This window comes from Panulirus ornatus, chromosome 5 (genome assembly GCF_036320965.1).
Source record: "Panulirus ornatus isolate Po-2019 chromosome 5, ASM3632096v1, whole genome shotgun sequence".
In the NCBI taxonomy this organism is placed as follows: Eukaryota; Metazoa; Arthropoda; class Malacostraca; order Decapoda; family Palinuridae; genus Panulirus; species Panulirus ornatus.
In genome coordinates, this window is record NC_092228.1 from 1,668,075 (window position 1) to 1,684,907 (window position 16,833).

At 38.4% G+C, this 16,833-nt stretch overlaps 1 protein-coding gene across 1 annotated transcript in view; it reads left to right on the top strand.

The window, feature by feature from the left end:
- The first annotated feature begins 2,894 nt into the window (after positions 1 to 2,894).
- The window catches only part of LOC139747103 (prolyl 4-hydroxylase subunit alpha-2-like), a 70,937-nt gene continuing 56,998 nt past the window's right edge, over positions 2,895 to 16,833 (top strand). The window contains exon 1 of the mRNA XM_071658927.1: positions 2,895 to 3,222. The gene's annotated coding sequence lies outside the window, so the exon portion shown is untranslated. The remainder of the gene's footprint in view (positions 3,223 to 16,833) is intronic.

Genomic DNA, 16,833 nt, shown 5'->3' on the forward strand with positions numbered 1-16,833 from the left:
TCGTCTCCTTATGATATCATTCATGACCTTAAGATAAATATAGGACAACGAAATTGATTTGTTATGGTTTTGTCATAATTATGCATAGGAAAGTGTAATGACAGATTGTAGTCAGTAGTTTGATGGTAGGTAGTAACTACACAATGAACATCTGTTTGTATGTTTGAGAGTCAGAGTTAGATAAATAGATATAAGATGCTTTCTTTCATATTAATGATAGTCTTCGCTAAGTCTCTCATTTGCGTTATTTCTCTTCGTTTATCGAATTTCATTTTTTGTTTTGGAATCGATATACGTTGTGGCTTGTGTGAGTATTTGTACGATTATTATGTAACGTAACGATACAACGACGAGAACTGTAATGTAACTACATGACCCTCTCGCCTGGGAGTCTTGTAGCTTCAAGGCTGCGCTAAGTTCAGTAGCAGGGAGAGACTGGACTCATTTGGAATAAAAAGTTCTTCGACGAGATTTCTACTGGTCGACGAGCAGGCAGAGTCCGGTAACGCCCACAAGAAGGTTGTAATGTGTTAACCAGAAAGGCAGATTTTATCATTTTCTTGTTCTCAAGTCAAACTGTTAGTTAACCTGATTTTCCTCACCAGACATGGTGTCTCCACCTCCCTCCTCATCTCGTCAAGGTCAACAATATTCTGATGTGTTAAACAACATAACAAACAACTCGGTTTTGTATGATCTGTTTTCTTAAGTTGAATTGACTATTATTATTATTATTATTATTATTATTATTATTATTATTATTATTATTATTATTATTGGTATTGTTATTATATGATTTTCCTTTTTGGAATTTCGTACTTATATGCAGAATTATGTAACCTCATTAATTTCTTCAGATTTTCATAAAGGAATGCTTGAATATAAAACTTTTATTAGAAAAAAATGGACAAGAATTTGATTTTTAAAAATTTTCAATAGATATATTCTAGTCATGGTTTACGAGGGTTCCTGAACCTTCCCCATAGTTGACCCCTCGCGTCCGTAACAATGATAAGTCTTGCATGTGAAGACACAATCATCAGATGATGTAATGTGAGAGAACTAACATCTCTGGCAACTTTTGTATGAAGTCTTCCTCGATTAATCTGTGTACCGTGGGAAGAAAGAACTTTTTCCCTCCACTGTCCACGATGTATATATATATATTTTTTTTTCTTTCTTTATCTGGACATACGTTAGTTATATTCCTTTGTGTCGTGCATGATATGGAAGAAGACATTGTGTGATCGTAGATTTTACCTTCACTGTGATACTTACGATGACGCAATATTCATCCGGTAAATATTGTCAACAACGATGAAAAAAAAATGTAATTACGTCACTCTCCTGGCGGGAGAGTGAGGCACATTGTGGATCTGGTGGAGATGCTTTGTTCGTCCTCATCTTGCATGTCACGTCACAAAGCCTCTCTCTGTATGAAGGTTGTACACACAAGCTGTTGAGAGGAAAAGAGAAATTCGTTCACAGTCTCAAGCTGTCATGTGTAATGCACCGAAACCACAGCTCCCTATCCACATCCAGGCCCCACACACCTTTCCAGGGTTTACCCCAGACACTTCACATGCCCTGGTTAGCTAAAACTCCTGTTGAACTTTCATTCATACGTCAGGAATGTTTGTAAAATGAATTAAAGGATATTTTGCTAACCTTAAAGAATATATTCCCTGAATATAAGTTACATGGCATTTTATATTTCTTTTTTGTTTGTTTTGATATCCATTTTCTCTATATTGACTTGTAATCGAGTCCTGATTTAGAAATCCTACTTTCATGTGAAACTTGTGAATATATATATATCAAACAAGTTGGTTCGTGAAGTCATATGTGCACGTCATTCTTATGCTTCACTTTGCTTCTATATTCTCATCTGTTGCGGAAGATAGTAAGTGTGCAGTGTTGGGGGTTGAAGATAATGTTATAGTAAGTGTGCAGTGTTGGGGTTGAAGATAATGTTATAGTAAGTGTGCAGTGTTGGGGGTTGAAGATAATGTTATAGTTAATGTGCAGTGTTGGGGGTTGAAGATAATGTTATAGTTAATGTGCAGTGTTGGGGGTTGAAGATAATGTTATAGTTAATGTGCAGTGTTGGGTTGAAGATAATGTTATAGTTAATGTGCAGTGTTGGGTTGAAGATAATGTTATAGATATTGTGTCAAAGTTACGGCTTCTCGAAAGGTGATCCTTAGGTCGTAGAGGGATAGCCTCATCCTTCTGCCAAGGATATACGACATACATATGTTCCTTAGTAACTTTTCATGGAGTATTTTCATCGTGTTATCTTCTTCAGTAGTCTTCTACCGTCCTCCGTCCTCTTCTAACCGCTATCTAACAACCTCCTTCGCCCGCTTCTTGAGAAGGAAGGGAAACGATGATGTACCACACGAAGAGGTAATAATACGCCAGGATCATTCTCATCTTCTCTTGCCCAATTTCTCCGTGGCTGTGAGAAGTCTGTTCCGGAAGAGGGATCTGAGAGACGCTGGGAAACCTGGTCGTGTAACTTCTGTATTGGGGTGACATATGCAAATTATGCTGCAATGATAATTCTTGTTGAGGTATGATAACGGTATATTGGTGGAGGTTCAGTTTTGTGGCAACAGTGACATGACCTAATGTACCTTATTTCCTAGGCTGTAGGGAAGATCTTGCCTTCCTCCTCAAGCCCCGCTGAACTATACAGTAGCGAGTAGCGGTAACAATAATTGTGGTATTTGCTTACACATCATCAGCTGGAGGCGAGGGAGGGTCCGGGAATAATGAAATAATGATGTCTGTCCGTTACATCGGTCGAGACGTCTCCGATCTGCGCTGCCAGACGTACTGTCGATATCCCGCCTCTACGTTGCTGGTCTTCCGTCAGTGTTGGCCTACCGGTCACAGGGAGAGGTTAAGCATATTGCACCCTGGTCGGAAGGCTGGCCCACGTGTGCCGTCTCTTTGTTGCAGTTTCCATAACTTTTGACTTTGGTTTATTGATTACTGAACGGGAAGACATTCCGAGTTGGGAAGTATCGAAAGTTTATCACAAAACACTAAACTTTCGAAACCAATCACATATAGAAGACTTTGAATAACCTGAAAACGACAGGGTTTGAGGCATAGTTCAGTACATACATAAGTAGATATATGTTTATAGCTACATCAGATGAGTTGACCTGATTCAGAATTTAAGATTTCAAATATCATTCTTCGCTGATCAAGGTAAGTGTTGACCATTATATTTTTGTTCCCTACCATTGTCCCATGTCGACCTTCCAAATTTCCTTTGAAATAACAAGTTGAGTTCAGTTGTGAACCATACTGTTCTGTACAGTGATAGACGGGATGTTCAAGGACGGATGATAAACAATGAAGGTTGTAATTAACGTAATAACAGTCATGTTCTTCACTTAATGGCTTAAAGACCAGTCATTTATAGGTTGTTTGTACTGCAGTTAACGTAAAGTTTATTTTTATATCATTGTTTATAAGGACAGGTGAGGCTTATAGCCTGTTTTGATCGTTTAGATATGATTCACACCTGAGTCTGTCCTGTGATTGGTGTGTGAGGTTGTACAGTAGTTGTTTTGGTTGAGGTGAAGCAGGTGTACCGGCCGGCCACACTATTCCCCTTCTCTGGTTCGATGTCTCGTGTTTATGTAAACTTTGTGACCTGTGGTCGGTCATGTGGTGTCAGGCAGAACTGTCACGTGTTCCATGTTTGGTATAGAAATGTGATTGTAAATACCAGCCAAAGGATGGGTGGGGGGGGGGTTGTTTATTGTTTCCATTGTCATTGTTACTGTATTTATCAGTATTGAAATATTCAGTGTTTTGATTTTGATTTTTTTTTAAGAAATTACAAATGTTTATAGTTTTACATGTTCTCAAAAACACATTTCAGAAGAGGATGATGAGGATAATGAGTTTAAAGACAATACACTGGAAAACATTTTTGTGGAGGTATCTTCTATGAGAACCAGAATATTGTACAAAGGAATGAGTCTTCATCAGCAGATGTTGTGTGAATGTGAGTCATGTTGGTGTGAATGTGAGGAATGTTGTGTGAATGTGAGTCATGTTGGTGTGAATGTGAGGAATGTTTTGAGTGAAGGAAACTACCCGTGTGTCCTCACCAAGGACGGTCTGTCCTTAAGTTCGTCATGGTACATCCTCCTTTCCCTGGGGGGAGGCAGTGCATGACAGGTGGGAGGTTATCCTGGTCAGTACGACCCAGCTCGGCTCCAGGCGTCAGCAACGTTTGGGAAAGATCAGAATTTCCTGTAAATCTCCATTGGACAAGTGTTTGTGGGAATACGTGTCAGGTTGGGGTCAGGATATTCAAATGATGAAAATGAAAATACCTTTTGATATCTGCATACCATGAACCACACAGACGTATGCTAATATAGTACGACTCTTGAGTATGATAACCTGACCTATGACCTGGCCGCTTAAAGGGTCAGGTCAGGGGTCAACCCTTGATACCTAATGGTCGTTTCGTCGTGCTAAGAGGTCGTCCCGTCATTGTTGAAATTCTTCCACAAAGACATCAGGTTTATGTAGGACTTCTCGTAAGTGGATTGACTCCATATATTGTATTTATTTCAGCGAATCATTGTAGTTTTGTTTCACGTATTGTCCAATTCTCGAACAATTCATTCAGTTATACATCGAACAATATAACTATAAAGTTAATTATCATTTTAGTAACATACTGAAGAAACATTTATTCGTTATGAATAAAAGAAAAAAATGTTAAATTTGAGTTTAGTGTTGGCGAAACAACAAGTTGAACAGTTACCACCCACTGTGTAGAGACATCCTGTGTGGCACAGGTTAGGGGATTTCACTCCAGCATTTCATAATACATGAAGATAAACGTAATACTGGAAAACAAAATCTTGCAACTAGGCAATATTGATGTTTGAAAGGGTAATAAAGGCGAAAATTATGCTACTGTTGACAGTTCTTAGTCCTATGATGTGATCATTATAACATTTTAACATCTTATTATTACACACGACACCAGAATGATCACGGTAACGATGAGTCGCATATCTATCATATCTACGTTATCTTCATATTAACGTGAAATCGATCATGACCATCATTTTGATGTTAATTCAGCAGCATTATGATCTGAGACGCCTCTTAGTGTCACCATCATACCAGGTTAGTCAGTTTGCTCAGCAACTGTTTTAAATTCCACACTCCCATACTTCTATCTTTCAAGTGTATGTTTCTTGTATGGTGTGGATTGTGACGTAGTGACCATTAGCTGCTAATGGCCATTACTGTCCAACAACTTATCCAGCAGTTAAGAGGCGCAGGAAAGGTACTTGACTTAAATGTCAAGTGAAAGTTGTCTTTCACAGGAACTCGACTCCTTTATGTATAGCCCTCTGCCCTGCCCAAGCCTCCGCTGGTGGTAATATACCTGGGCATTGTGGCTGCAAGGTTTCATGTGTCGCCTGAGGAACCTGATATTATCATTAATGGAAATCGCTAAGGTTGTCTGATCCTGTAGGGTGGTGGTGGTGGTGGTGTGTGTGTGTGTGTGTGTGTGTGTGTGTGAGCTTGCTTGTGATGATGTAAACAAAACTCAGAACACCTTCACAAAAGTGATCATTTCTCAATTTGACAAAATCTTTTTGTAAGTCCGCGTCTTGTTCACAGCTCCCACAACCAGCCATATATTTTTTCAGCCTCATCCCTTCTTCAACGTAGTCAGTCATCTACAATGATTTCCTCCTGTATATATACACATCATGGGTCGGGTTCGAACCTTGGGAGAGCGTCGGTCATGTTGGCCGCGCTCACCTGGTCAACAGACAGTCATCCCTCGCCCTGTGTGTCTGGGTCAAGCCCAGCTGGGTGGGGGCAACGTGGGCTGTATCTCCCGCGGCCACGATGGTATGGCAAAAACATACTGGGTGACCGACGGTGGTTGGTTATGCCTGACGACCTCCCAGGGTTCGAATCCTAGGAGTGGTATATGTACATTAGTACATAATTATCTTTCCACACACAACCTGATGTTTGTGCATCAAGAAGACAGACTACACACTTATCATATTCATCCTTCAGTAGCTTTGTGTATACATTGTTGGGGTCAGGTATGATGATGTGTAGATGTATAGTTGTTATGCCCAGCATCATGTATACCTCGTCTTGGTCATGAAGTATGGATTGGGGTTGACTTCTTTGCATGCGTTCATGTATGCCTGGAGTGATTTCATCTCTAGTGTTAATTTTACTTTGACGAGAAAATTACTCGATTTAATGATGGAATGAAAACTAAGTTTAAGACACATGGACCAATCCACGTTGTAAACCTCACGATGTAAACATACAATATCACAACACTTAATGATATGCTAATTTTTCTATATTTCAAAATATTCCAGAAAATATACATGTTTAGGAATGGAATAGAAATATTAACTTGCACGTTTTTCATGATGTAATTTCGTATGTATGTACACCTAGGTGATACTGAGGCTTGGTTAATACTTTCTTACATGTTTGTAGCGAAAGAGCTGTCAGACAATGAAACTCATTATAAAGGGAAAACTACATGATATTTCTATAGATTTAGAAATTCCTTATATATATACATATATATATATATATATATATATATATATATATATATATATATATATATATATATATATATATATATGATATGATGGATTTTGGAGGAATATTTAAAGGACAAAATATCTGAGCACGTGACCACCAGCATAGTGCACTCAGTACAGGTTTGTGTTGGTCACGACGAACACTTTGCCTCCTTCCTCATGTCAGAAGTTGTGCCACCAGCCAGGAAGACTCCACGTGCTGCACATGTCCACCATTAACTCCCTCACTCCTCACTTGGACGTGAGGGTCTGCTGTGGTCAGCACACATGGCTTTCATTAACCCTGGCTCCAGCCTGCAGGGTATGATGGCCCGTGTTACAGTTAAAATCGTCTCCATTTCTCGCCCGCGCACGAGCGCCAGGTTTTGATTCTATATCACCTTGTGCTTCCTCATGTAACGTTTGGCCCCTGGTAACGTCCTAAGTCACGTGTGGCTGGGTTTTATGGGGTGGATGTTACACTGTTACTGAGAGAGACGAGTAAACCTGTTAGTGCAAAGATCACATCATTATAATGATAAGGTTAAGTGTAGTGTGGGGAACTTAAGACTTGTGTATGTAGTCTGGCTGTTTGAATCGGATACCCGAACTTATGTTATATAGTGTATTGCTGAACTGAATTCGTGATTTTTTTTCACATTATTTTATTTCAATATTGTGATTATTTAGTGGTATACGTCCGTACGTTGGTTCAGCTGTGTTCAAGGTCAAGACAGATCACGTCTCAATCAGGGCGGCCGATCATCTGTTTTGACGAGACGTGGAACGCGGTTGTGGAGACGTGGCACGTGGTTGTGGAGATGTGGGACGTGGTTGTGGAGATGTGGGACGTGGTGGTAGAGACGTGGCACGTGGTTGTGGAGATGTGGGACGTGGTTGTGGAGATGTAGGACGTGGTTGCAGAGACGTGGGACGTGGTTGTGGAGACGTGGGACGTGGTTGTAGGGACGTGGTTGTGGAGACGGTAATATTTCGGTTGTGGGAATTAGTCCTGTAGAACAAGTCGGACTTTAGACGTGTAGACAAGAACGAATGTTATGTCAAGTTCATATAAACTGGTGGTTTAGTCTTAGTGAACTTTGAGGTATGGCAGTGTGGGGGGAAACGCCAGACGAAGTATTACATATTGTGCGTATCTGTAGCCCTATACACACATGGCCACTATATGTATACACATGTATACATGAACATAAAACACTTTTTAATGTTAGGAAAAACTAGTAAAAAAAAATTGTCTAAGCTTTGGCTTCTAATGTCTTTAGATTTTGCACCTCTAGTCTTGCACGTGTTTCTATGGTGACGAGAGATTGTGTTCGACCACAACAAAGGGGAAAGAAAAAACCGACTCCAGCCTTCCATACAACCCAGACCGAAAGTAAAAGTTCCCAAACCAGTCAGAGACGTCGGTCCTTCCATTAACCTTTCCTTCATCCGTCGTGCCACATGCCATACCTCAACAAGCTGTCACTGTTGTCTTACCTCTCTTACCCCTTTCTCCCCTCCTGTTGCCAACCCGTCCCTCTCACTCTGATCTCCCTCCCACTGAGGAATGATTACTATGCATTTAAGATTATTGTGATAATTTTTCACTTACCCTGTCAGTGATTTATCTTTCATGCAAGGCTAAGATTATGAGCGGTCCATTCTTTACTTGGAATGTAGGAAAGACCTCGATATTCTCTTGTTTGTCTCATTTGATTATAACTTTGTTGTCTGGCAGCGTTACACGGTTTTCTGGGATGGAATTTAGATAGGAAGATACTTTTGTACATGTGATCCAGAGATGGCTTATTGCTCTCCTGGGATGATGGTACATTGTTTCTCTGGGGATGAAGACAAGATGGTGATCACTGTATTCATGGACCAGAGTAAATATGGATTACATTCTTTAATCCACTGCTCTGGTTTGACGTTGACCTCGTCTGTTGGTTAGAATTTAATGACGTTTCTGTTTTCTTTTTGTATGATTATATTCCTTTTAAAATGAGAACAGCCCTATGTTGCGGTCACCCAATTCGCTGTATGCAATCTCAGAGGATGAGGCTGTAGGCTTACTGTATTAGGTGACTACATTTTCCCAGTTTAAGGAGTCGAGATAAATTGTTTCGTTACTCGTTGACAAAATGCATATCACACAAACAGATTTACGGACAAACAACATCGTAATTCCTTCCAAATGACCTTCAAGTCTTCAGGCAGGAGTTGTGTGCTGGTGAATATTGACGCTTGTTATGTTTTAGTTTAGTTATTTTTTAAAGTTAGTTGTGATAATAACGTGGGAACCGTATGTATGATTGTACAGTTCTTCATCTTCCTCTGTTGGTTAAGTTGGCGTTTCCAGTTCTTCACTGAGCCACAGAATATAACCACTGTTAATAAAATAGTTTCTGGTAATGTGCTGATGGAAGAACTTGATAAATTTAAAGGAAGGTGAGTTGGCAGTTAATCCTCTCAACTGGCAGGGATGTTAATTAAAGCCGACTGTTTCGTTATAACCAAGAATTGTAAAGTCTTGAACACGTCTGAGTGTCCAAGGCAATTCAAGAGACCCTCCACACTCGTACTTCATGCATGGTGTTCTTGGTCACAATGGTGAATATAAAGATAAGTAAATGCTATAGCGACTGTGGGCATCGTTGGACCATAACCCGTTACATATGACGGTGCTCGGAAAGTTTTACCTTTTATATATTATTTCTTCTGGACAATAGCGAGAGTCTTTGTGCGATGATTCCAAGTGTGTAAAGCCATTCATGGTTAGATGCGTTTCGACACACTACTTTTTATAAGTTGGTAGAGGCTTCCGTTAAGGTGAAATGTGCTGAAGGACATTAGAAAAGATAAGAATTTGATGACGTGTGCGATAAATATGGTTCCTTGGCTGAAATTAAAAATAAACAAACATGAAGAGAAGTTCAAACTTGACTAAAATTCTAAAATTGATATATAGAAATATAAACAAAATATGCTGAAGATCTTTCCAAGTCATTTTTCTTACGAACTTTATTGATGTACTTTTAACAAATTTGAAAGCAGAAAAATAGTTTTATAGACATTTTTTTATTGCTCTTTGAACAGTAGTAACGTATGTATAATGTAAGCACCACATAAGAAGTATTATGATATATTCGTGTGAAACCTAGTTACATGTTTCAGTAGTGTGCTATGTTTTTATTTACGTAATATGTATGTATATATATATATATATATATATATATATATATATATATATATATATATATATATATATATATATATATATTATATATATTGCCTTGATAAATTGAAAATTAAGGAGTTTTTAAAGAACACAACCAGACAAAACAGGAAGACATTAGTGAGGGAGTGAAGGACGAGAGGTCAACTTGGGTCATCATATGAGAGGTTATCACTGTGTTGAGGTTGAGAGGGAGAGAGAAAATGGATGTTTTCAAAAAGGGCTTTTGTCTCTCTCGCTCGGCAATGGTCATGTTAGGTATTTTGAGATTATACGTTTCGTATTGTTTATGGCTCTTATGACGTACCAGCTCGGTTCTGTGGCAGTAAACCAAAAACTTTAATTTTTTTGTTATTGTCCAATATCGAGGAGAAGTGAACACTGTTTTGGGTTATGATATACAAACATTCTGTCTGAAGTGCCTACATATTTTCTTTAACATTCTTAGGTCACTGAAATATTCTTATATCCCCCAGCATCAGCATAAGAAGGTGGAAGACTGTGTTTGCGATGCTTCATCTTCCCAGTAATGAAAGTGCATATCCTTCAACGTGAAGCTGATTAACTTGAAGCTTGGCTGGGATGTAGCATGGTTCACTGATCCCAGAAACAATATTGATTTGCTTTTGATTACGTCTTGTGGCACCAGAGGTTAAGCTTAGATTTGGGCAGTCGTTCATCACTCAGTATCAGTTGAGACGAAATAAATGTGTTTAGATATCTTTCCACATTATGATACAGAAGGATAAACTCATTATCTGAGCCATTTATATTGATCAATGTGAATCAAATTGAAATATGAAAGGGGTTATCTTTCGTGGATGTATTCCAGTCAATGTTTATGAAATTTGACAGGAGTTTCAGTTTACGTAATATCGATGACAAATTATCTTTGTTTCAAATCTTTTCTGTTGTTACTTAATTTCTGTTTTGAGTTGCTGAGGTTTTTCATTTATTCTTCCTCAGCGTCTCTCTCTCTCTCTCTCTCTCTCTCTCTCTCTCTCTCTCTCTCTCTCTCTCTCTCTCTCTCTCTCTCTGTTACAGCAGTACCTGGGAAGAGAGGTACATTTAAAGAACTCTTGTATCTGGTTGGAGTAAAAGGTGTGGTTGGGGAACACATGGTTTCTGAGGTGGTAAAAATAATGGAGGTAAAGCAGTTACAGTAAATAGAGGGAAACAGGACGAAGACGTGGGAGAGGAGTACAAAGGAAGGTTTACTGATCATGGTGTTCAGTAACACGACAACTCATGACGCTGGACAAACGGAAGTAAGGAAGTAAGAATAAAAATCACAGGAATCATAAGAAAATGGGACGAGATAATTGAGTAACGAATATGCACGGAGGAAATAAGGCAAGAAAAGCTAAGATGGAGAGGAGGAGAAACTAGTGGTAAGGGAGAAGTGGGAGAGAGTATGGTAACAACCTGAGATCTGAGGTGTTGGCTCACGTCCCTGGCCCCAGTGATCAGGTACAGGCGTCGGCTGCTGTGGTGTTTATGTTTAATGAAAATCACCTGCTCAGCCCTGATCTGCTGACCTGGCTCTGAGCTGCTGCTAGTGGTGGTGGTGGTGAGGGCAGCTGCTGCTGGTGGGAGGCCAGCTATCATGCTACGTAACCTCAGCTCCTCGTCCGCCACCGTGGGAAGGTTTGTCGTCCAGGATCATGTAGTCATCGCCTACATCTGTGAGTAGAGACTCGAGGGAATCAAAAGTATCAACCAAGACACAATGTCAGGGTTGTAATGTTGGTTGAGTGTTTCAGTGTGGTTGTAGCGAGGTATGTGGTGGCGTAATTACTTGTTTGATGTCTGATTTAACAAGAATAAGGAATACGTAGCGCTAGCTTCAGAAAGCGTACTCATAAGGGAACTGGTAAACGAGAGGAAGACGCAGAATATATAAACAGGATATAGGAATATAATTCATGGTTTGTAGCGAACTTCACATCGGATGAAGCGAAAAGATAGAACCTTCAGCTGGAGGAGAGGTCTTCCTTCACCTCGCGTGGTAGACCCTACGCTGGGGCTGGAGAGTGGAATTATCGCTTCTCTTACCAACAACGTGATCAGTGGAGAGGGATGACCTGCAGGGACCTGGAGAGGGTGGAAGAGAGAGTGACTAAGGAAGAAACATGATGAATGATCCAGCCTAACCCAAGGCTTTCACCTCTCTCTCTCTCTCTCTCTCTCTCTCTCTCTCTCTCTCTCTCTCTCTCTCTCTCTCTCTCTCTCTCTCTCTCTCTCTCTCCTGTAAGTCATCCTGAGGCCTCCTGACTGTTCCTCTGTCTCCCGTACAGGAGGTTCTGCAGGAGGAGGTTCATCCTCTCCTCCGTGCAAGTTGAACCAATCAGCTCACGAGGTAGATATCCTTCAGGTTGTCTGGGAATCTTATGTTCTTCACAAGATATTCTCACACACGACCCCAGAGATGCCTCATACATAAAGGTCTTCAAGAACACTTGGGAAAAAAATAAGGAAAAGTTACAAATGGTTTTTAAGGTAACTTAATATACACTTACAGAAAACCTAAACATCTTGCAGAAGATTAGAACTCAACTCATATGTGATATTTTGGAATATTTTCACAACAGGTCCAGGTAGATAATCTTATGAAAGGATTAGAGGTAACTATCGAGGTGTTTCTTCCAACGATCTCAGACTTAAGTTCAAGAGGAATGAAACTTTTTACTTTGATGTTCATATTGTGTGTGTGTGTGTGTGTATGTGTGTGTGTACAGGGGCCTTTGGCAATGACAGCTGCTTCCAATAGTGCTTATCATTATTATTGTTATGAATAATGATGTTACAATTACTATCACTTCATAGCTGTAGAGCGAATGAAGGTATGTGATCCGCATACCCAAAATTAACATATGTTCGTAGTTTAAACTTGCTGTAAAATCCGCGCAACGTTAAATGTGTTGTTGATCCGTTAAGTTCAACAGGTTCACTTGGGTTGTTGAGTGGTTCCCATACTGAAGATGTGAGGTGGTTGTTGATAATGATTCCCTTATGTCTGGGATCAAACATTATTATTACCAATCATGAAGGTATTGTTTATCCAGGAATATTGCATGACAGAGTAAGATAGTTACCCTTCCTTATGGTGGGTGGCTGAGTATAATAATTATCATCTGGGTGTTATTTACTTTCTCTAATTAGTCATTAGCCTCGATCTCCAGAATATTCTTAGTCTTAGAAGTTCGTTTCTAGATTTTCTATTTTTCCGTTGATGTTGTAAGGTAATATTATCCCAAAGTGATGATGATATTTACATTATATTGTTGGTCGGGTTGTAGGTCTGGCAACTCCCGAGGTCATATTGGCCGTCTACGTCGTTACAACTGTTTATTTTTCACTTGCAAACCATAAACATAAATAATGTTTGGCATGATCAGCCATGGACCACACTGTGAAAACAAAAATTTTAGCAAATGTACAACTTGAAAATGTAGGAATGTTCATCACTGCTTCACTTTGTTAATGTTTATCACTAGCTTGGTATATAAACATTTACAAGCTTGGTATATACACATTTACAAGCTTGGTATATAAACATTTACAAGCTTGGTATATACACATATACAAGCTTGGTATATACACATTTACAAGCTTGGTATATAAACATTTACAAGCTTGGTATATACACATTTACAAGCTTGGTATATACACATTTACAAGCTTGGTATATACACATTTACAAGCGAAAGCATTAATTATTCTTGTTATAAGAGTTGTAGATTGTGGTGAACGGAAATCTCTCTCTCTCTCTCTCTCTCTCTCTCTCTCTCTCTCTCTCTCTCTCTCTCTCTCTCTCTCTCTCTCTCTCTCTCTCTCTATATATATATATATATATATATATATATATATATATATATATATATATATATATATCGTTTCATAATTCTGTCTGTATTTCGATTAAGGCTCGGCCTTGATGTGAGCGATTGTTTCTGACTGGAGCCTTTAAAAAAACGGACGTTTTCGGTCGAAAGTAATCCACCTTACCCTACTCCTGGTTAGAGCGCAGCTTCCACCATGCCAACCTGTGGTCCTGCCCTAATCATGCTGGCAGTCAGCCTCCCCTCACTCGCTCTCTCTTGTAACCAATTTGCTTTTATGACTTTCTGACCTGCTCACACACACACACACACACACACACACACACACACACACACACACACAACACAACACAACACACACACACACAACACAACACACACACACACACACACACACACACACATACACAACACAACACAACACACACACACACACACACACACAACACAACACAACACAACACAACACACACACACACACACACACAACACAACACAACACAACACACACACACACACACACACACACACAACACAACACACACACACACACACACACACACACACACACACACAACACAACACAACACAACACACACACACACACACACACAACACAACACAACACAACACACACACACACACACACAACACAACACAACACAACACAACACACACACACAACACAACACACACACACACACACACACACACACAACACAACACAACACAACACAACACACACACACACACACAACACAACACAACACAACACAACACAACACACACACACACACACACACACTCGTGCCTCCCAGCACTCACCCTTCACCTTTGACCCTGTTTTAGCCTTACAACGCATTCTGCGCCTCCCCCCCCCCCCAATACCCTATAATCCCCAGCACCTCGTCCTCAGATCAGCATGGTGTGATGGTAATTACCTGGGGTCCGGGTAGATGGGTAATTACCGAACCTTGTTGTATAGAAGATGGGGGTCAGGAGGCTGTGGTTATTGTTGTTTATCATCATGTTCCCATGACCTCAATCTCTCGTGACTATCTCTCTTCCTTCTTTTTTCTTTCACTTCTTGTTGTATACTTATGTTGTATACTTATGTTGTATACTTATGTTGTATACTTATGTTGTATACTTATGTTGTGTACTTATGTTGTGTACATATGTTGTATACTTATGTTGTATACTTATGTTGTGTACTTATGTTGTGTACTTATGTTGTATACTTATGTTGTATACTTATGTTGTATACTTATGTTGTGTACTTATGTTGTGTACTTATGTTGTATACTTATGTTGTATACTTATGTTGTATACTTATGTTGTATACTTATGTTGTGTACTTATGTTGTGTACTTATGTTGTATACTTATGTTGTATACTTATGTTGTATACTTATGTTGTATACTTATGTTGTATACTTATGTCGTGTACTTATGTTGTGTACTTATGTTGTATACTTATGTTGTATACTTATGTTGTGTACTTATGTTGTATACTTATGTTGTATATTTATGTTGTATACTTATGTTGTATACTTATGTTGTGTACTTATGTTGTGTACTTATGTTGTATACTTATGTTGTATACTTATGTTGTATATTTATGTTGTATACTTATGTTGTGTACTTATGTTGTGTACTTATGTTGTATACTTATGTTGTATACTTATGTTGTATACTTATGTTGTATACTTATGTTGTATACTTATACTTATGTTGTGTACTTATGTTGTATACTTATGTTGTATACTTATGTTGTATACTTATGTTGTATACTTATGTTGTATATTTATGTTGTATACTTATGTTGTATACTTATGTTGTGTACTTATGTTGTATACTTATGTTGTATACTTATGTTGTATACTTATGTTGTATACTTATGTTGTATACTTATGTTGTGTACTTATGTTGTATACTTATGTTGTATACTTATGTTGTATACTTATGTTGTGTACTTATGTTGTATACTTATGTTGTATACTTATGTTGTATACTTATGTTGTATACTTATGTTGTATACTTATGTTGTATATTTATGTTGTATACTTATGTTGTATCCTTATGTCGTGTACTTATGTTGTGTACTTATGTTGTATACTTATGTTGTATACTTATGTTGTATACTTATGTTGTATACTTATGTTGTATATTTATGTTGTATACTTATGTTGTATACTTATGTCGTGTACTTATGTTGTATACTTATGTTGTATACTTATGTTGTATACTTATGTTGTATACTTATGTTGTATACTTATGTTGTATACTTATGTTGTATACTTATGTTGTGTACTTATGTTGTATACTTATGTTGTATACTTATGTTGTATACTTATGTTGTATATTTATGTTGTATACTTATGTTGTATACTTATGTTGTATACTTATGTTGTATACTTATGTTGTATATTTATGTTGTATACTTATGTTGTATACTTATGTCGTGTACTTATGTTGTATACTTATGTTGTATACTTATGTTGTATACTTATGTTGTGTACTTATGTTGTGTACTTATGTTGTATACTTATGTTGTATACTTATGTTGTATACTTATGTTTTCTTTTCTATGCTGTTTGTTTGTACTTTCAGTTTATTCTTCATGAACGTTTATATATATTGTGTCCTAATTTGTCTTCTATATTCATTCATTCTTCCTCCTCTCGTATCCTCAGTCCCTCCTGTTCGTGTTCATTTCCTCTCCTCCTTGTCTCCCTCCTCCTCCTCCTCCACGTGCTCCTCCCTCCCTCGTGCCATCGCTTCCTCAGATCACTTCATGATGACGTTGTTAATACTGGCCAGACTAGACATCTTCAACAATATTTCCCAAGTATATATATATATATATATATATATATATATATATATATATATATATATATATATATATATATATATATGGTGACTGAGTTTGGTAAAGTGTGTGGAAGAAGAAAGTTAAGAGTAAATGTGAATAAGAGCAAGGTTATTAGGTACATTAGGGTTGAGGGTCAAGTCAATTGGGAGGTGAGTTTGAATGGAGAAAAACTGGAGGAAGTGAAGTGTTTTAGATATCTGGGAGTGGATCTGGCAGCGGATGGAACCATGGAAGCGGAAGTGGATCATAG